Source organism: Zonotrichia albicollis, chromosome 5 (assembly GCF_047830755.1).
Source record: "Zonotrichia albicollis isolate bZonAlb1 chromosome 5, bZonAlb1.hap1, whole genome shotgun sequence".
Lineage (NCBI taxonomy): Eukaryota > Metazoa > Chordata > Aves > Passeriformes > Passerellidae > Zonotrichia > Zonotrichia albicollis.
In genome coordinates this window covers 15,728,122-15,747,011 of record NC_133823.1, presented here as the reverse complement: position 1 = coordinate 15,747,011, position 18,890 = coordinate 15,728,122, and the positions used below count along the sequence as shown (strand labels likewise).

At 39.8% G+C, this 18,890-nt stretch overlaps 1 long non-coding RNA gene across 1 annotated transcript in view; it reads right to left on the bottom strand.

The window, feature by feature from the left end:
- LOC141729025 (uncharacterized) overlaps window positions 1-17,093 on the bottom strand; it is a 31,299-nt gene extending 14,206 nt beyond the window's left edge. The window contains exons 1-2 of the long non-coding RNA XR_012580271.1: window positions 17,003-17,093; window positions 14,949-15,133 (exon numbers count right to left, since the gene is read on the bottom strand). This is a non-coding gene — a long non-coding RNA (uncharacterized LOC141729025). The remainder of the gene's footprint in view (window positions 1-14,948; window positions 15,134-17,002) is intronic.
- Window positions 17,094-18,890: the final 1,797 nt, after the last annotated feature.

Sequence of the window (18,890 nt, the reverse complement as noted above, 5' to 3'; positions counted from 1 at the left end):
TGATGTACAGAGTAAAAAAAAAACCCTTCTGCATACTGAATAGGATTGATTCATTCTGGTATGTGCTCGATCATCTGCTAACAAAAATATAAATGTGCGCTTGTGTTTATATTCTCTATTGAAGAAGATATATTCCAGAATGAGTAATGTTATTCAACTGCCGAGTCAGACATGCCACTCACCATGTCAGATATATCACATACAAGCTCTGACACATTGCCTCCTAAATGAGACAGATTAGCTCTTTCTCTGAAGACATCAGCCTTTAACTGGCTATATTAACAACTGGGTCAGGCAGGCAGCATGCTCAAAGTTACCACCTGCAGATTCACAGAGATAATTTACTAAGTTGCATCTTCACAGAGTGCCTTTCCCACCAAAATCTAAAATGAGGTAAGCTGACATAATTTGCCTACCTGGAATCAAACTCATTGCTGTGCAACAGCCTTTAATGGAGAATGCACCACTTACAAAAATTTGGTTTTCTGGGGACACACTAAGTGTATGACTGGGTGAAGTCACTGTCAGAAAATGTTATGGTCTACAGTAGTTGCACAGGAATAGTATTTTTAATTTTAAATTTAAATCAGCAATGCTGATTATTACTGTTCAAACAAAGGAGACACCAGCCAAACTGCTCAGGTAACCAGGGATTCAGCACTATAAGAGCAGAAGTGCTCTCTCTAGCATAAGAGACCCATCATCAGCTTTTTGTATCAGACACATTTCTGGAAAATTTATCAAGGAAGCAAACAAAAAGATTCCCCCCAGGCCAAGCAGAACTCAGACAGTTGGTCACTGCTGATGGCTGTACTACAGGGTATGGTACTTATTTATCCATGTGTTTAAATACCTATTTCCTTAGAGCTCAGCCTCAGACTTAGATGGTGCTTTAGTTCTTTAGGGAGCACAAAATTACCCACTACATGAGATGACCTGGGGTTGATTTATTGCTGATATTAGCTTTTTGTGAGTGAGATAAGGGGGATTATAGGATATTATTCCCCACTTACCTTTACACCCATTTCTAGCAGAGCCACTGCAAATACACCTTGGGAAGCAGGCAGAACGGAGAGACTAGGAATGAATAGGCTGCCCAGCACCTGTGTTTCTCAGTTCTGCATGATTACAGGTGTTCATCTCCTTTTTTGTACCTATCTAATAAACTACCTAATAAAGCATGCTTTCTTTGCTTCCCAAGCCACTAGCTGAAATTAACAGTTACTGCCATGCAAACAGGGAACATGGGACTAGTACTTTCCTATACATTACCTTTATCCCATTCAAACCATCCAAGAATCTGAGCTCTTCATGGAAATACCTGCCAGGTGAAGCCCACCTGATCCATGCCAGCACACTCCCTTTCTCATGGCACCAGGAACTGATCATACCTACCCAAACAGTCCCACATGCTGTGGCTCTTGCTTTGTGAGGAGCAGGAGAGAGAACTGTTCCTCATCATCCCCCCAAGCAGGAGGGAACAGATTTGTAACACCTGGGAATTAAGTCACAGTCCCCAGAACAACCAGGGCATTGTTTTGATCTTGCAAAACCAATGAAGCATAACTGTATCTGCTGTGCATTAACACAATACTGATCATGCTGGAAACCATCAAGAGGCTCAGCTGAAAGGTGCTGAAAGAGAAACTGTATGTTCATTTTAAAGAAAACAATCAAATATATGCTTTTCGAGGAGACTACAGCCCTTGCTAAAATTTTCAGGGCTAGCACCAGGGATAGGACTACTCAAGATAAGATTGCACCAATGCTGATGGACCCATTTCACTCTCAAGCCTGGTGTTTAGAGGGGACCCACTCCAGCCACCCCATCTCATGTCAGCAAATCTCTCCTAGGTCACACACAGCATCACCTGTGCTTGTTGCCACTGTCTGCATCTCATCAATTAATGATCAGCTGAGTTAATCAAGAGTGAATAAAAAGTTGCAAAATGGTCAGATCTAGAAGATACCTATGCCAGTTGCTCCCACAGAAAAGCATGGGAACAGGGAGAGGTTAAGCCCTTCAGTGCCTCTGTTTATACAATTGCTTAATAGAAGCTGAGCTCCATGGAAAATCTAATTCATGGTCTATGGTTTAATCTTGTCCATTTATTTCCTTTCAGCAAGTAATATCTCTTTTGTTATTTTAATTTAGTCTTTGAGGTTTAGTCTTTTACGTTAATTTTAATATTCACTCCATAGAAACAAACTGGTATGTCAGCTGTTAAGCACATGAGGTTCCAGCTAGAGAGTTTTATAGCTGAGGTTTCTCTAAAACACAGAACCCTGAATAGAGGCATAGTAAAAGCCATGCAGGTGAAGTGAGAGAATGGAGAGAATGCAAGAGATGATGACAGCACAGTTTTGTGATGAGGCCAAACATTGCTAACACAAATAGCACTTGCAACTGCAGCAAAAAAACAACTGCACTCTGCTTTTCTTTTCGTTGCTTTTGTGATATTTGGTTTCTTCCTCCCAACAGCAGCACAGTTAAAAAACTTCCAAAAATTCCTTTTAACACCTCTTCCTTCCCAGAATGGCAGTGAAGAAAACACCAAAGTGTTTCCAGCAGCCTTACTCTGAAAGTAAGTGACTTTCATGGATGCCTGGCAATCAGCCAGTGTCAAACCACAACACCTGGTCACTAGCCCCATTTATCTTGCCTGCAGAATCATCAAGAACGGTCTACCATGTTCCATCCATTTTTGTTACAAGAGTTGGGGAAGGAATCTGTAGAAATGAAGAAAGTACAAAAAGGGATGGCACAGGTGCCATGACTTCTTTTAACACCACTGTTTTTTCAGTCAAACTACTTATCATAGGTCAACTTTCATGGCTCTAAGGGTGGAAAACTCCATAATCTTCCTACTGCAGAATTTGGCTATACTTTTTTACACTTTTTCAGGTGCATAAGACTTTATTTGCTTCACATCCAGAAGATGCAAGTGATGCTTACAGTTCTGCATCTTCCTAGAGAGTTGCATAGCCTACTGCCAAAATGAGAAAACCCTTTCAATCCCAAATACAAAATTGTTGGCATTCCCACACAGCCCAAGAAGCAGTGCCCATGAACATTTTCCTTGGGTTTCACCATATATATTAGGAATGAACTGCAGGTCAAATAATGTAGCAATTCACTTGCCAGTTTAGCAGCTTGAGGCTCTGCCTCAGGGCCTTTCACACCAGCAGCTATTAACTACAAAGAAATGTCACCTGTGCTGGTCATTATTGTTAATTACAGAATTCCTCTATTCCAGCATCCCTATACTAAAAGCTTTTCCTATCAAACTCCTTCCTCCACCATTCAGGACCAGGTTACTGCGATTGTCACACTCATAGTGCACTGTAGAATTTTAGTTTTCAAAAAAACCAGACTGCTGCAATTTTATCTGCACTGGCTGCAGTAATACCAACTAGACAAAGGGCTAAAGCCCTGCCCATTGCTGTTTTGCACTCTCTTATTTTCCAGAGTTACCTGGGATTCAGGCTGCCCACAGTCCTGAGGTCTGCTCACCTGAGCCCATCTGGGGCAGATGAGAACTTAGGATCTGGTTAAAACACAGGATGGATGGCATTTATGGACTCATGCAAGACTTTTACTCAAATAGCAAGGGTGGCTTGAAAAGAAAGGAAAAGGGACAGTAAATCTTCAATGTTCAGAGCAAGCTACCTACATCTCATGGAGAAAAGTTTTCTATTCTATGTGATCTGTGAGCTGCCTAATGTGCTGTGCTTGTGTTTACAACACAAGCAGAAAAGGGCTGAAGCAAAAAATGGAATGAAGTGCACTTTCCACGAGTAAATAAAAGCTGGAAACAGCCACAGGGTAGCACAGAGCCCTGATGCATACAACTACCACAGTAACTGATATCTGTTTCAATTTTGCAGGTTTCCATTAAACCAGGAAGGCCCAAAAGACCATCATCTTTCCTTAGCCAAAGACAATTTTGATTCATAGCTTTCAGCTCACCCAGATGGAAGATTTTAAAGCTCTTCTCACTCCTGAGCCATTTCTCCACAACACTTCTGCAGGAAGGGAACCAAAGTGGCTGCTACTCAGCAACATCTGCATATGCCATAAGCAAAAAATATCCTCCCACTTCCAGCAGGAATTGCTGCAAGCTGCAACTATCCTTACAGATAGTTATCCTTAATTGCCCCTGGAGGATGCACTCACTACTCCTTAGGTATCAGTCAGCAATTTAAATCCAAAGTTCTTATTTCATAAAAACTTGATTTGTTCTGGAATCTGTAGTTTCTTTAGGAAAAACATTCAGGAAACATGTCTCTTCATAAATCCAGTCTAAAAGGTCCCTGGGAGCTAATATGATTGCACATTGTAACAAATAATTTCTAATAATTTATGTCTATTATGACATATGGATATAACAGCCAAGGAGTTATCCTGAAAACTATCTGAAATGTATGTTCAGCATGCCTTTCACTTCTTGAAAGTTTTATGTGCTCTATTACTGTGGGGTTGGATTCAACAGGCTAAATAAAGCTTCCTCTTGGTTGTCCAAAACTGAAACGTAAAATAACACAGGGGAAATAAGCAGTTCTTTTCTACACAGCAGCACTCACAACATTTTTTCACTGAAAAAAAAAAAAAAAAAAAAAAAGAGCTACAGCAGTCAAGCCTCTGGGTCATTCTCCTCTCTGTGAAAAGACTAGTTAAAAGTATATGTTAATGTTCCCTGCCAATTTTTCTTCTCTTAGCCTCTTCCTTCCAGGGCTTTCATTATGTTCCCCCTTCCATGTAGTTTTAAAAGGTTTCCTTGTTTGACAATTTTGCTGAAGGCAATTATGTTACTTGCTTTCTCCTGAGCTCCATATACAACAGCAGAAGTGGTACACTGTACATATGGTTAAGATCTGTTTGAAAAACACTTGCAGATTGCTATCAAATCTTGCTGTGTGGCTTGTCATTTGTGTTTAGCAGAATCTGTGAAGGAGCTCTAACACTGCTGTGGGATAGTCCCTTGTTTGAAACTGAAGAGAAGTTCCTATTGTTCAGCAGAAGAGATGCTTCTGCATTAAACTGAAATAAGAAATACATATTTAGAAACCAGGAAGGAAAATATACATCTTGGAATGACAGCACATCTTCATTGCTTCATTAAGTGCTCATGAGACAAAACTATTCACCTTTCTGATGAAAAAACCTTTCTTCTTTTTGTTTTTTAACTACAAAAAAGGCATACTCAAGGTCATAAGGGGCTTCATCTCCAGGGCACTCCCCTCTGTGCATAAGAGTTTGACATTCACCTGCCATTACCAGACTGCAGTACAAATCCTGCTGCAGGATTCAGCTGCTGTGGCTAAATCCATCCATTTTGCTTGCTTTGGGCCAACATACAAGTAATTACACAAGCAGAAGAGTTTCTGACATTTCTGAATTCTTTCATTGAGCACATTTCTCCAGCATGTGGATCCCCTGGTGTACAGTTGTACAGCTGAGCTCAAACTTCAGGTTTTCTCGTTAGTGGGGCACTGATAAGGTCTGAATCCTCTACTTGATCTAATAGTTTCAGAAAGCATGGAGAAACAGCATGGTCAAGACTCCTCTTCTCTAAAATTAGGTTGAAATTAGCTAATAAGTTAAAACATTACCAAGGTGGAGCTGTAATAGGGGATGGATTCACAAGACAGCAGTGCTGTGACTTCAGAATGAGTCACACTCTCCTTCTGCTGCTGTCCTGTAACCATCCCAAATAACACTTCAAGGAGGGATTCTCTTTCTCAACCACCATCTCAAAATATCCATTCTACTGGGGAAAAAAAACACTGTACCTACAATATAAACACATCTTTGCACCTTTTTGGGAAAATGTAGTCAGTCAGAATCTTGGCATCACCCTGGTCCACTATAATCTCGCAGGTGGGAATGTGACACAGACATCCCCACCTCACCTCACTTGAGCCCAATAAAAAACCTGAGTGAATTCAAAAGAATTGAAGGAAATACAAGAACCTAAATTGCTTAATTTCAGAGAGTTTGAAATGATAAATTCAATGGCACATTAGCTTTTGTGTCATTTTTTGCTTCTTTTAAACATTTGCTTTGTCAAACTAGCTTTCCCTATCAAGGGAATATAAAATTATATGCAAGTCATTTAGGTACACAGTATATATTACCACAACACAAAGGACATTTTGAAATCTGAAATTGGATGAACTTTGCAAGAAAAAAGCCAGCTTGGGGAAAGTGATTTCTATGCATCACTGCCAAGTTTAAGTAATATAGTAATGACATGGGACTGGACACATAAAACACCATCTGGATAATTAAAATATACACAAAGGTGGTAGGCAGACAAGTAACATCTGAATGGTAACAGAGTAAAATGGTAAAAAATTAACCCTTCAAGGAGATTTTGATGTCAATTTTTTTTTTTTGAGACAGGTGTTACAGAAGAGTAGGGAAATCAACTTCTCTAAGACTTAAACCAGGTGCAGGTCACACCAACATTTTAGCTGCAATTCTGTAGTGCATTTAATGCTCATGTAACTTAAAGCATAGGCTCTGTGCTTGTAAATCCTTAAATTCACATATAATATGCTTAAGTGTTTTTCTTCACTTCAAACAAGTGTGTTGCTGTCTCTCCCATCTCTTGTAAATCACGCTGCATTTTCTTCATCTCTTTACATCAGTGTATATGTAGTCTCACATATGTTAGTCTCAGTGGAAGCTGGCCTTGCAATTCAAATGGTGCAACATGGCTCTAACACTATAAAATCAGGAACAGAATTATTACAGTTGATAAAAATTTTGTCAAGTTTCTAATAACTCAGTTCTCCATTCCAGACTGATCAGAAGGTGGCAGTATTTCAAAACATTACTTTTCAGTTTTACCAGCGGGGCATTTATTTTTTAATTGACTACTTGTTCATAATGAATTTTATTATTTCTAACATTTAAAGGTCAAGAGCTGTAACTTCTAGTGGCTGAGATGCAGTGGAAACAGTAACATGCATTAGGCTGCAATTTTGAAGAGAATCTGGTGAATCCATTCATATGGGGAGACATAGAGGGCTGCATTTACTTTCTAACTGCTTTTATTTGCCATAAAATATTTGTTAGATGCTTTTACAGAAACGACCACTTCTATGAAAGATAAGATAAGCATTTCCAAGGTGTCCAAAGCTTGTTCTTGTTTCCCAAAGCAGTCCCTAAATTCAACAATGTTGCTGGGAAATATTTTGCCTGATTTGTACCCTGCACTTTCCACATATTTGTATGAACTATATCCTTGGACAGTTCAAGCTGCCACCCTTTGTTTTAACAACAATCACACACATTGTGAACTGCTCTTCCTAAAACTGAAAAGGTCCTACTACTCTCGTGTTTGAGCTGCCACTGCTTTGTCTTCTACCCCTGTACGACACAAAGTGAATTTTAGCAGCCACCACCCTTTAGCACCTCCCACTTTACAAGCACGGAAAATTCACACTCTGCAGAAAGACATTCACTGAACAGCTTCATAGCAAATCCAACTGTGGCTTGAAGCTCCAAATAACAGCTCTGGATCACCCAGCTAGTGCATTCAGCAAAGGCACTGCAAACAAGGTGTGAGTCCACAGTCTGGCTTCCCCATGTGCCTTCATGCTCCCCCAGTGAAGCTGTCTGATCAAATTCAAAAGAAGGTGAGAGAGAACAGAAAGTCTGCCTCCACCTGGCAAGTCAATCAGCAAAGGTTCTTATAGAGGTGGAAAGGATGACAGAAGAATCTTTGCCTCCAACAATATTCTTCCATTATTTAGTTCTGCTCACTTTTAACAGGGTTTTGTCCATTAACTCTAGAAATACCATTCCAGAGTACAAAGGAGAGGGGGTAGAAGTTGCAGACTGAAATACAGTTGCTCTGCTTTCTTCCTTATCTTTCTATCTGCACAACTACAGGAATTATCCAAAAAAGAAGAAACATTTTGTTGGTGATTTGTTGAGCCTACTTGCTGTGTCAAATCATCTGTGCCAAGATGTTTAAGGAAATTAAATACCATAAAAACCACTCATGAGACTAAAACACAGTTAAAATATCCAAGCCAACAAAATAGTTCAGCAAGCTGAAGTAAGAACTAGGAACACTACAGTATTCCTAAATCAGCCTCAGATTGCCATAGACTTAAACTAATATTCCCCAGTATTCAGGAGGAATCTGTTTGGATTTACAAAAACTGTTTAAAATAATAGAAACAACTAATATTATGAGTTGGAAGACACTCACAAGGATCATCCAAGTCCAGCTCCTACACAAAACAGCCCCAAGAATCACACCATGTGCCTGAGAGCATTCAATTACTATGAATACAGATTGTCAGCTTCCCCTGAATAACACCGATCAAACTGACTATATTCAACATTTTGGGATTACCTGGAAAAACAACTTCAAATAGTAGATGTTGGATATAGTTTAAATTTTACTCACATTAAATCAATGCAAACCAGAGATGTTTAGTGGATTTACTCAATGTATACAGCAAAGGGAACTAAAAGGAAGTTCCATCCACCTTTATTTTGATAAGGGAAAATTAGGCAGGGAGAAATGGATTTAAAATGCTGAATGATTTACATCCCCAATCAACAAGAAAATGAAATTCTGTTTCTATTTCTTCAGAGCAATTAAGACTGCCAGCTGCCTGGGCACAAAAACCCAAGAAAGCCCACTATCTCCTGCTAACATTTTATTATAGTCACTGCCTGACAATCATTTTTGTCAAAGAGCCACGTTCTGTAAACACTTGTCAGTGGTCTCCACTGCCTTGCTTTGCTCCTGTGGTGAAGCATGAAGTGAAACAGTGATGCAGGAGTATTACCACAGTTGCTTTCTCTTCTCTGACAATAGCCAGGCTTCTTTGGAAGGACCTCCGTGTTGGCAGGCTGCTTTTCATTACAACAAGGCAGCCAATTTTGGGTATCACATGCAGCTGAAAATTTGTGAGTAAACTGCCACTACTTGCAATAGGAACTGAAAAGGCTTTGACTTGCAGAAGGGAGTATCACAGGCCAACAGGAAATTCTCTTTTATTTAGGTGGACTGGAGAGAAAATGAGGGTTCATGGCCTCAAATTGCAGTGATCCTTTGTTCTGTTATCTTCTCATACAAAAGTGGGAGAGCCAAACACATTTCATTTGTACTCAGAGATGAGAGTTACCCCCGTGCTCAGTTATAGTGGACAAAGCTCTATTGAATTGCCCAGGACAAAAGCAGTTTGTATGAAGCACAGATTCCCCTTACAATGCCACCTGCTTTCTGAGGGGACAACTTCTGCAAGTACTTAAGCATCACTTTGCTTAGTGCTGCAGTGTTTAACTGGTGGAGGAGCTGACTCTTACTTGCACAGGGAAGTCAGGCACACAAAAGTCAAAGCCCTGTTTGCTTCTGCCATTGCTTAGAAATTTTCTGTACGGCCAAGGACACAGCAACTCACCACCTCTTTCCATGTGCCAAGTCAGCTGGGTCTGCACCCACAGGAATCCCCAGAGCTCTACAGATACACCTTTAGGAACCCAGATTCATTAAAATCCACCTCTAAACGTCTAAATAAAACAAACCTTGTTAGGGGTGATGTGATGCCAAAAGCCAGGTGTGTTTGGAAAAGCCCCTTAGTTTCACAAACATTCTGCTTCATGCCCAGGGAGGAGTTAAAATCCTCTCTGCAGAGTAGTTGATGCTAGAGCGAGTTTTCCTCCTACTGGTTCCCAGCACTGATTTCCCAGAGAGGGATGTGCTTGCCCTGGCAGGATGCAGACTGGAAGGAAGCAGCTCTGCAGTGGCTGTGCCAGGCGAGGCGCTGCCACACACAGCTTGACTGTGCTGACACTAAATGCTCTGATTCTCCTCCTCAATAGCAGGGCTAATAAAACAGCAAGGTGAAGTCTCTCATTACACAGGCAAAAGGAGGTAGGGAACATGAGGCATCTTACTGGGTGGGCTTTCCTATTTGCACCTCTTTCTGTTTTACTGGGTTTGAGTTTGAAAATGAGTTATATTTTGCCTGCAGCAATTTCTTTTAATAACTGCAATTACTCTCTTCCATTGCTCTGACTCTTACAAGCAAATTAGGGAAATTCAAAGGCAATTTTCATGATTGTTTGTTGTCAGGGGCTTATGAATGGCTCTTCTGTTTCACTGGGATGTTTCATTAAATAAATAATGAGTGTGGCACAAGAGTCATAAACAGTCAGATAGGGATCAGTTAGTTTTAGGGACAGATGCCACTTGGTGCTTGGGTGAGCATGCAGGAGACACAGCAGGGCTCCCTCCAGCTACATATATTTAACAGCTTCCATGTTTCAGAAAGGGCAATTTTGCTCTCCTCACATGCGACTGTGCTTCTTTAAAGATCTCATTTCGCACGTTTCTCACACCCTACCCAGAAATCCATGAAAAGAGGGGGTACTGTTGGGAGATTTCACCTCCCCTCTTCTCTCAGTGCTTGCATAGCAGGCAGAGAGAAGTTGCAGGCCACAGCAAAGGGCAACCTGAATAAATAACACCAGGACTTTGTGCCATACTGTGTGGGAAATAACATTCACAATGTGAACTTACAACAACAGCAAGACTACAGTTTTGGAAAAAGTCCAAAGTCAAAGCCACCAAAAAAGACTCAAGCAACCATTTATCCTGCTCAAAATATCATGCAAATATGTCACTAAGTGGCATTCATCAATGACAGAGGATCAAGAACACATGCCAAATCATTTCATGTTCAATCTGGCTGCAGGAAAGTGAATGTACAAGGCAAACTTAAGCTAATAACTTCCAAATGCTCCCCCATCTCTGAGTTTTTTAGCATAAAACAGGACTAATTCCCACTCCACTAATATGCATATATTCCTCTGATGACTGTTAAGACTAGCCAGGTATAAAAGACAAGCCTAATGTTCTTAGTCTGGTTTAGTTTTTCAAACCTCTGATCAACAGTAATCATATCAAGTGAAGTGGGAGAAATCTCAGTCTAAGTTACATAAAATTAAATTGGATTCAATACATCCAGCATTGTGCTGATGTCCTAGTGGACTGTAGGGACTCAACAGCATCAGGTATCTTAATAAATGTTCCCACTGGGCACTCAAAATTAGCCATGAGTCAGGCATCTGCATGATCCTGAACTTAAATCAGTTCTTGCTGAATTACTTTAGTACATACTTTTTAATGTTGATGAAGGCAGAGAAATGAGAAGTCTCAGCAAAATACCTGTTACCTGGCTAACAATTCACATGCAGAATCTTCTCTGCTTATCTAGTATCATTTTTGCATCACAGATTTTGTGCAACCCACCTTGGCTACAGACAGAAATCAACCATTTGCCTCCTGAATGATTCAGCAGGGAGAAAGTCAGAGACAGTGCTAAAATATCTGTCAGACCCTGTGGTCATAAGGTGTTCTAAGAAGTCCTTCTTCACAGACACAGACTGGCAACCCATATAATACAGAGCTTCTTCTCAGAGATCTATGCTTATGAGAATTTCGAAAAGCCCAGGGCAAAAAACCAGCTCTGACAGAAGGAAATTAGCAAAGCTCTCCTCCATCTTCTTATCCCAAGGCAACTTGGGCCTAGTTCTGGAAATATTAATCTATTCTCAGTAGCTCTTGTCACATAAAGACTGTGGAGCATAACCTAAATAACCACTTTTTATAACTTTAACTCCAGTATTCTGAATTTTATTTATTTAGTGCCTTTGCAAGAGGCAACCATGTCCAGCTTGGTCTATAAACTTGCTCAGCCTCATGCCCTCCTGAACTCTCCAGGACTAAGAAAAAATTGCTTTTCACCCATTGGGAATAAAGGTAGAAGCTCTGTTCAGAAAATAGCTATATACGTGCTCACTCAAAATAGTATATAGGTTACTGATATCTCTACAAAAACAAAGAACATTTGTACAAAAAGGAAACTGATCTTGTGACTCCTGAATTTTAGCTATGAGGGTTGGAATCTCTCCTTGTAGCAGTATCTCATCACATCTCATACTCAGAGACCACAGAGACCCTACTGCTCACAGACTGAAGAGGTAAAAGAGCCCTTGCAACCTCTCTCTTCTACACAGCCATGCCAAGAGAAAGGTGACTGTTCATCAGGGATCCTTAAACTTTTTACCACTTAATTTCTAAACTTGTCATTAACTTTGAGATTATTCTCTACTTCTCTGTGTTATGAAAAAAAATTGCAGAAGGAAACAAGAAAATGAATTGGTCTGTCATTTATTCAATTTTTTTTCCCTAAAAACCTAAGCCCACATGAAGCAGAAGAGAAAACCCTAGACAAAAACCACCAAAAAACATCAGTAAAACTACCCAGGAACATTAAGATCATTCCATATCTTTGTTTTCTTACTCTCTGGTAAAATGAATTTATAAATTGAATGGAAGGCATAAAAATAGTCAATGCTTTCTAGAGCCATTATTGGAAACACCTAATGACAAACATCTCTATTAGTAAACAAAACCTGCAAGTCTTAACTCTGCAGCCTTATGCATTCTCATGTTGGCTTTCCTGTCCCTGGTCGATAGAAGCTTGGATTATGATAATTTAAAAAAATTACAGTGTTTACTGTAAGGAATCATAAACAGGGGTAGAACAGAAAGAAAAAAGTAGGGCTGTGGAGCTAAGGAGAAATAATGACTGTAAGCAGCCTGGACATAACCTTTCTTTATTCCAAATGAGATCGTTGCCCGTTAAGCACAATTTTAAATGGCACGTGCCTGCCATCCCAATATGTAACATCTGAACTACTAAAATGGTACTTTCAATACAGAGCTTTATCTAGCAAAGGGTCTGATCCAAAGCCACTTTATGTAAGGAAATTTTCCTGCTGATTGGAACAAATAAAGCCATGAAACAAGGACAACCACTACAAGTAGACAGAAATCTAAGAGGAGATATAACAGTGGTAATCATCTACATAAAAGGTTGAAGGAAAAAGGAAGAGGGCAATTTATTCTCCACTTCCAAGGTAGACAAGATAAAAATAACAGGCTTAAGTTACAAAAAAACCCTACATTTCACAAGAAAGAAAAAAACAACAATTTGTTAGCAGCATGGCACTGGACTTTGCAGCAAGATGAAGCAGCTCTTTCTTTCCCTACCTTCAGAACAACTACCAGACAGCTCTGAGGAGTGGCTGAGGCACACTTGGTTCTGCTTGGGCCCTGAAAGATCCCTACCTGCCTCAGTTCTGGCAATTCTTCCACCTCTGCAAACTGCAGCAGCGGGTTGCAGGATGAGAAACCCCAAATCTTTCCACAGTCACCACTACCTAAACCTCCGCTGTTTCACAGGGATAATGCAGTTATTAGCATGACTCTTATCCTGGACTGTAGGAAGAGGATGATCATTGTGGAAAGCTACTGGAATCTGAGACAAGTGGGATCCTTGCCACCCCTGCAGCTCCCCCACTACACCCATTGCTGCTTCTGATAAAGCAGAGATGCACACACACACATTGTAGGAAAAGGTGTGGGATTAAAATGGACATTTGGCTAACAGTAAATGAAATAGACAGCAACATATTCAACACTATTCAGGAGATTTGGAGGCCTAATTCTGACTGGAAATGAGGCAGCCACTGCACAGTGCCACTTCTGAAAACAAGACCTGTATCTCAGGTGACATAGGAACCCTTACAAAGCCTATTGCACTTTTAAACTAAAATAAGAGCCAGTATACTGCCATTCATAAGGAAATTTTACATCTCTTTTTACAGTCCTACTTGTCATTTGGGTGCCAAACATCTAGATTTCATAAAGAGTTGATAAAGAGTTAATGTGCATGTTAGTATATAGTAAATCAGTTGTTACAGAGTCCAGCCATTTTGCAGGCTGCTTCTAAGTTTGGCCTGCAGCCATCTATGGCACCTTCAACTGATGAGCTAATAACCTCTGTAATACACACCATCCTCTACTTGAGCCACCTATGCTTTCAATCTATCATTTATTACCTTTTCTAAACTATAGATAGACCCTTAATATAAAGAATGACCATTTTATGTTTGCTTGCCTGAATATATACGAGCACTCAGCCACATCATTAAAATAATTTTACTGCTAAGGCATACTTAATATTCCAAACAGACAGAGCAGAATTTAAATTAGGAGGGGAAAAAGAGATGGCGATTCCTTACAGAAAGGTTTGGAGATGTGACAGAAAAGAAGAAAATGGATTTGTACAAAATAACAAGTCCAAAAAAATGTTAACTTTATTGGAAAGTTTTCTGAGCTTTGACAGACTCTCAGCTTGCTTTTAGCTTTAATTATGGTTTTGCATTATCCTTGCAATTTCTGCGCTCTCCTGACCATGGGAGCAAAAGTATGGAAATACCACCACTCACATACCAGGTGTTTTTATGTCAATGCTAAAGCCTAAAAAAGCCAGGTTTCTATTTCATAAGAAAGTACACTCTTCCTTCTTCCTAATTCTAAACTGCATCAGATGAGGGAGAAAACATAATTAAGGCAACTGAGAACAAAAGAAGAAGCAGCAGGTTGTGTTAAAAATCCTAATCAAATACATGCACGTACCTTTAATTTTTGTAAACGCTCAGGTCTGGAGTCGTGGGATAGGAGAGGGAAACCTCTTTTGTTTTCTACAAATATATGTCTCATTTCATGATTAGAAAGAGAGGTCCAAATGCATTACTCAGAGGGAATAAAAACTGTTCAATGCCCTCAGTGCTTTAAAATGGCACTTTCCATAATCATGGTGCATAAATATCTGGGTAAGCTTTGCAACCAGGCACAGGGACATGAGAACATGGGAGGGTACTATTGCTCAGAGAAACAATGGACCCTTTTTTTGAGTCTCCCTTCACCCACCTCAACACAAATAGTCCTTCATTGCAGCTGGGATATTACCCCATATTCATGACACTTTTCACTTAAATTCAGCTTTATGCTAAACAAACACTGCATTTGTCCCCAGCATTTACAGAAAGATTTTCATCTTACCTGAAGACCAGCCCACAAAATTCCTTTTTTTGGGTGGCATAGTGGTGGTGGGCATCCAGCTATCCTCTGGTGGGGAAAGGGAAACTCTTTCCTTTCACCTCTGGCAGTCTTGGTGGGAAACTCAGCAATTTAACTTGCTCTCGTCTGTGACCCCCTCCACCCTTGCAGCTGGAGAAGTGCCAAGCCTGAAAAAAAAAGAGAAAAGACATTATTCTGAGAAAGTGAGAGACACAGGAGCTGCCCCAGAAGCCCTTGGTGGGGGCTTGCATGCCAAGTATGAGATTTGACAGTATCTCCCCTTTGCCCTTCAGTTTACCACCTGCTCTGCTCTGCTGGAAGGATTCAATTCTTTTGCAAAACACAAAGCTGTGAAACTTCAGAAATTAAATCCATGCAATGAGATCCTCTTGCCTCCTTTTTCACAAAGCTGTCAAAATAATGATGTATTCATGGTGTTTTACTTGATGTGTGAAATTTCCAGCTCACAGATATGAATCAAAGAATTCTGTGCTATTTATCCTCTCAAAAGGATTTTGAGCCGCTTTCTTTTAATAGATAGAAACTATAATTTTAGAAGGTGGGTAGTGAAACTTCTCTTTACACTTGAATGGACAGCTCAAGGTGATAAGGGAAGTGCTTGGGAAGCACAGCAAGCAAAAATGTTTTATGTCCTGTTACACCATGGCCATTCCACATCTTGCCTGATTTAAGGGAGAATTTGAGGAGGAAGAATGCAGAGGATATGTGCATACAGCCATGTATATCCAGCTTTGTTCTCCTCTGGGAGAGGCACACTAATTGCAACGTCACAATCCAGAACAGGGAAATGGCAAATCTGTGCCTTTTTTTGTGTCTTTGTCTCAGCCAGACGTGGCACCACAAGCTCAGCTGTGCTGCCCAGCTTTACTGCACTGAAGCAGCCATCCCCTCCAAGGCAGTGGCTTTGGGACACCTTTAGCTCACAGGCAGGTATTAAACAAGAAGCACTTCAGCAGGATTGGTTCAGCCTGACCTTGTTAGTAAAAGATCCATTTCTCTTCCTCAACGACCTTTAAAACACATCAAAAGCCAGTTAAGAGTTACACTGGCTTTGTATGGAAAACATACCATTTCTTAATTTATTTATGCCAGATTAGAGTAGGAAAACATCAGGCCAGGCATACAAAATGCATTATGAATTGCAAAGTCGGGCCAAAGTTCCCCACTGGGTAAACTGGCGCAGACACTTTGACTTTTTGGACTTGGATGGATTTATAGTCAGCTCAAGACCAGACCATACTGCCACAGAGATGAGAAGCCATGAGAATGCTTTTCCTTTTGCATTTTCTCTTCTGCTCAAGTTCATCACCACTGTAAACCACATGTGACACTGCAAGTGTCATTTAAACAGCCTATGTTGCAGGTGTCATTTAAACAGAATTTAAACAGCAACTCAGATGAAGATGGACTGAACCAGGTTTTGGGTACCACTCCACTGTGGATTTGTATTACAGGACTGAATAATCAAACAAATTGTACTCAAAACCTATAGAAATCAACGAAGAAGCTTCTTTGTTGGGCAGCAGGTTGAACTTTTTTTTAATGTCTTTTATAGAATTTGGACCTACTGAGCTTCAATAATGACAGAGAAGCCTACAACATCAATGATTTTAAAAATACCTGTCATGTGACTTTTCTACAAACTACTCATAAATGTAAATATTTTTGCCAAATGTGCAATTCTTATCAACAATTTTATATTCCAGAAAAATCTTAACACAGCTGTAGAAGATGCAATGCTTTTTTTTGAGATTTCAAACCTCCTGAGCAACCAATTTTGTTGATTGAAAATTGGTTGTTTCCTTCACCAATTTCCCACCAATCAGGATAACATCACTGCACAGGTTCCTAATCAGGATTCATTCAGGTGGATGCAAAAAGGTTTATGAGATCTTCTCTTGGATTACTTTGCGCTATTCTTTAGGATAAGAGGCTTGACTTTCAAAACAAAATAAATCAGCTCATAAGAGCAAATTATATAGGAGTGATATAGAGAAAAATGTAATTGCACTTACAGGAATAGTTACCCAAGGATAGAATCTTCTGCAAAGCATCTCCTTAGTGCCACCTTTTACGGAACTGTAAACTGTCCTGTAAAACTGAAAAGAAAAAAAAATCTTCATAGGACTTCTCAGTCATATCACATCCTTTGAGAACTAAATTCCACCTATGGAACTTCACACACAACAGAAACATGCCCATTTATTTCCCCTAATTAACTCTGTTGGCTTTGTATTAATTTAAGTAGGATCTTAATGAATGTCATGAAAACCGTACATATTTCCTCCCTGTCTTCAGAGACTCGAGTTTAACAAAAAATCCTAGCATAACATTTAACTTCAGACACAAGGGAAACTACTGAAATGACTGCTCAGCTTCTACCTGAATTTATTGGTGCTCTTTCAAATGCCAATGCTGATGGCTATTTTTCTTTCATAAAAGATGGGGCAAATATCTTGACAAGCTCCTGGAGCTGGTAAGCATCTCCCAGGCATGCCTAGGGCAGCAGACCAAGTTAATTCCGTGCCTGTCATCAGACCTTGCAAAATTGGATGTCATGTGCTGAAGCAAGTTATGGCATCTGCAGGGCAAATTCCTGCTGGAGATTGTGTCTTGCAGCAATGTGACATGAGACACACTGGGAATTACCCCAAATTTGCACCTTGCATGCTTTTCAATCCCTCCCTTTGTGCAGCTCCTAGTATAGAACCTTTAGCATATTCATAAGCCCATATGACCTTGAATTTTTGGAAGTTCATTTCTACAAGTATTCCCTCTCTACCAAGATTAAGGGCCAGGCACTGATATTAGCAGTCTGCTATTTTCTAGTGTTATTAAGTGCAAAAGACTTGATTGTTTTTCACTTTTTCAGCTCAATTTAAGACTACCCAAAACCAGCAGTAAACTTTGACAGGGTAGGAATTACTGACTCCTTCTTGGAAGGCACTGTACCAAAATGGACATGGAGGAAATTCCTTATAATGAAGATTGCCTCAGTAGAAAATCTATTTATTTATTGAGCAAATTAAGAAAAAAAAATCCATTGGAATGCTTTAATGATGAACCACTTTAATTCATGCAGTGCATTTTTTATAAGATATTCTCATATTTGATACTGATTTTTCTCTCCACTTTCTGTATCTAGTCAGGCTGTTGCATGTTCTTTTTTATTTTTTTTCTTTTTTCTCAACTTTAATTAACTTGGCAATCCTTTTTTTTTTTTTTTTTTTGTTATGAAATGTGTCCCTTTCCTGTGAAAGCTGATTAACAAAATACAAATTGAGGAGTTAAAGACATAATCTAAGAAATAGATCACAGGTATGAAAAGTATCCAGACTAGTACACACACATACTGACAGAAAATTAAAAAAAGATGAAGAAAGTATTTATTATCCCCTGGATGCCAGGTATTATAGTTAAAGTACTGACAGCATAACTGGCCTCTGGTTATCCATGGGAAGGCAGCTCGATCTCCTCATTTTGAGCATATTTATCAGACTATTCTTTATTCAGTGCTGAAAAGCAAGGTATGAATAAATGTATGGATGTACATCAGTGTCAACACTAAATCATTTTCAGCATGACAGACTTTGGTTGGCATGACAAATTTCGAAAGGCTGAATTTCAGGGCTTAATAAGAAAAGAGAAACTGTGAGAGAGCAGAGGATGAAAAAAGGGAAAAACCATCTCCAAACCCAGTAATTCTCCCTCTCTGCAGAAGCAGCTTTATAATCATGCATTTTCTAACCACATGAACACCTCCCCAGGAGCAATGATTACATATGCCTTTTTTCTTTTTTTCAGCTGGAGCATTTTGAAACTCATATTGAGAACATGACCCTAAAGCTGTCAGTTGACTCCTTCCACCCAGCACAGTCCCAATGCTCTGCAGATTTACAGAGG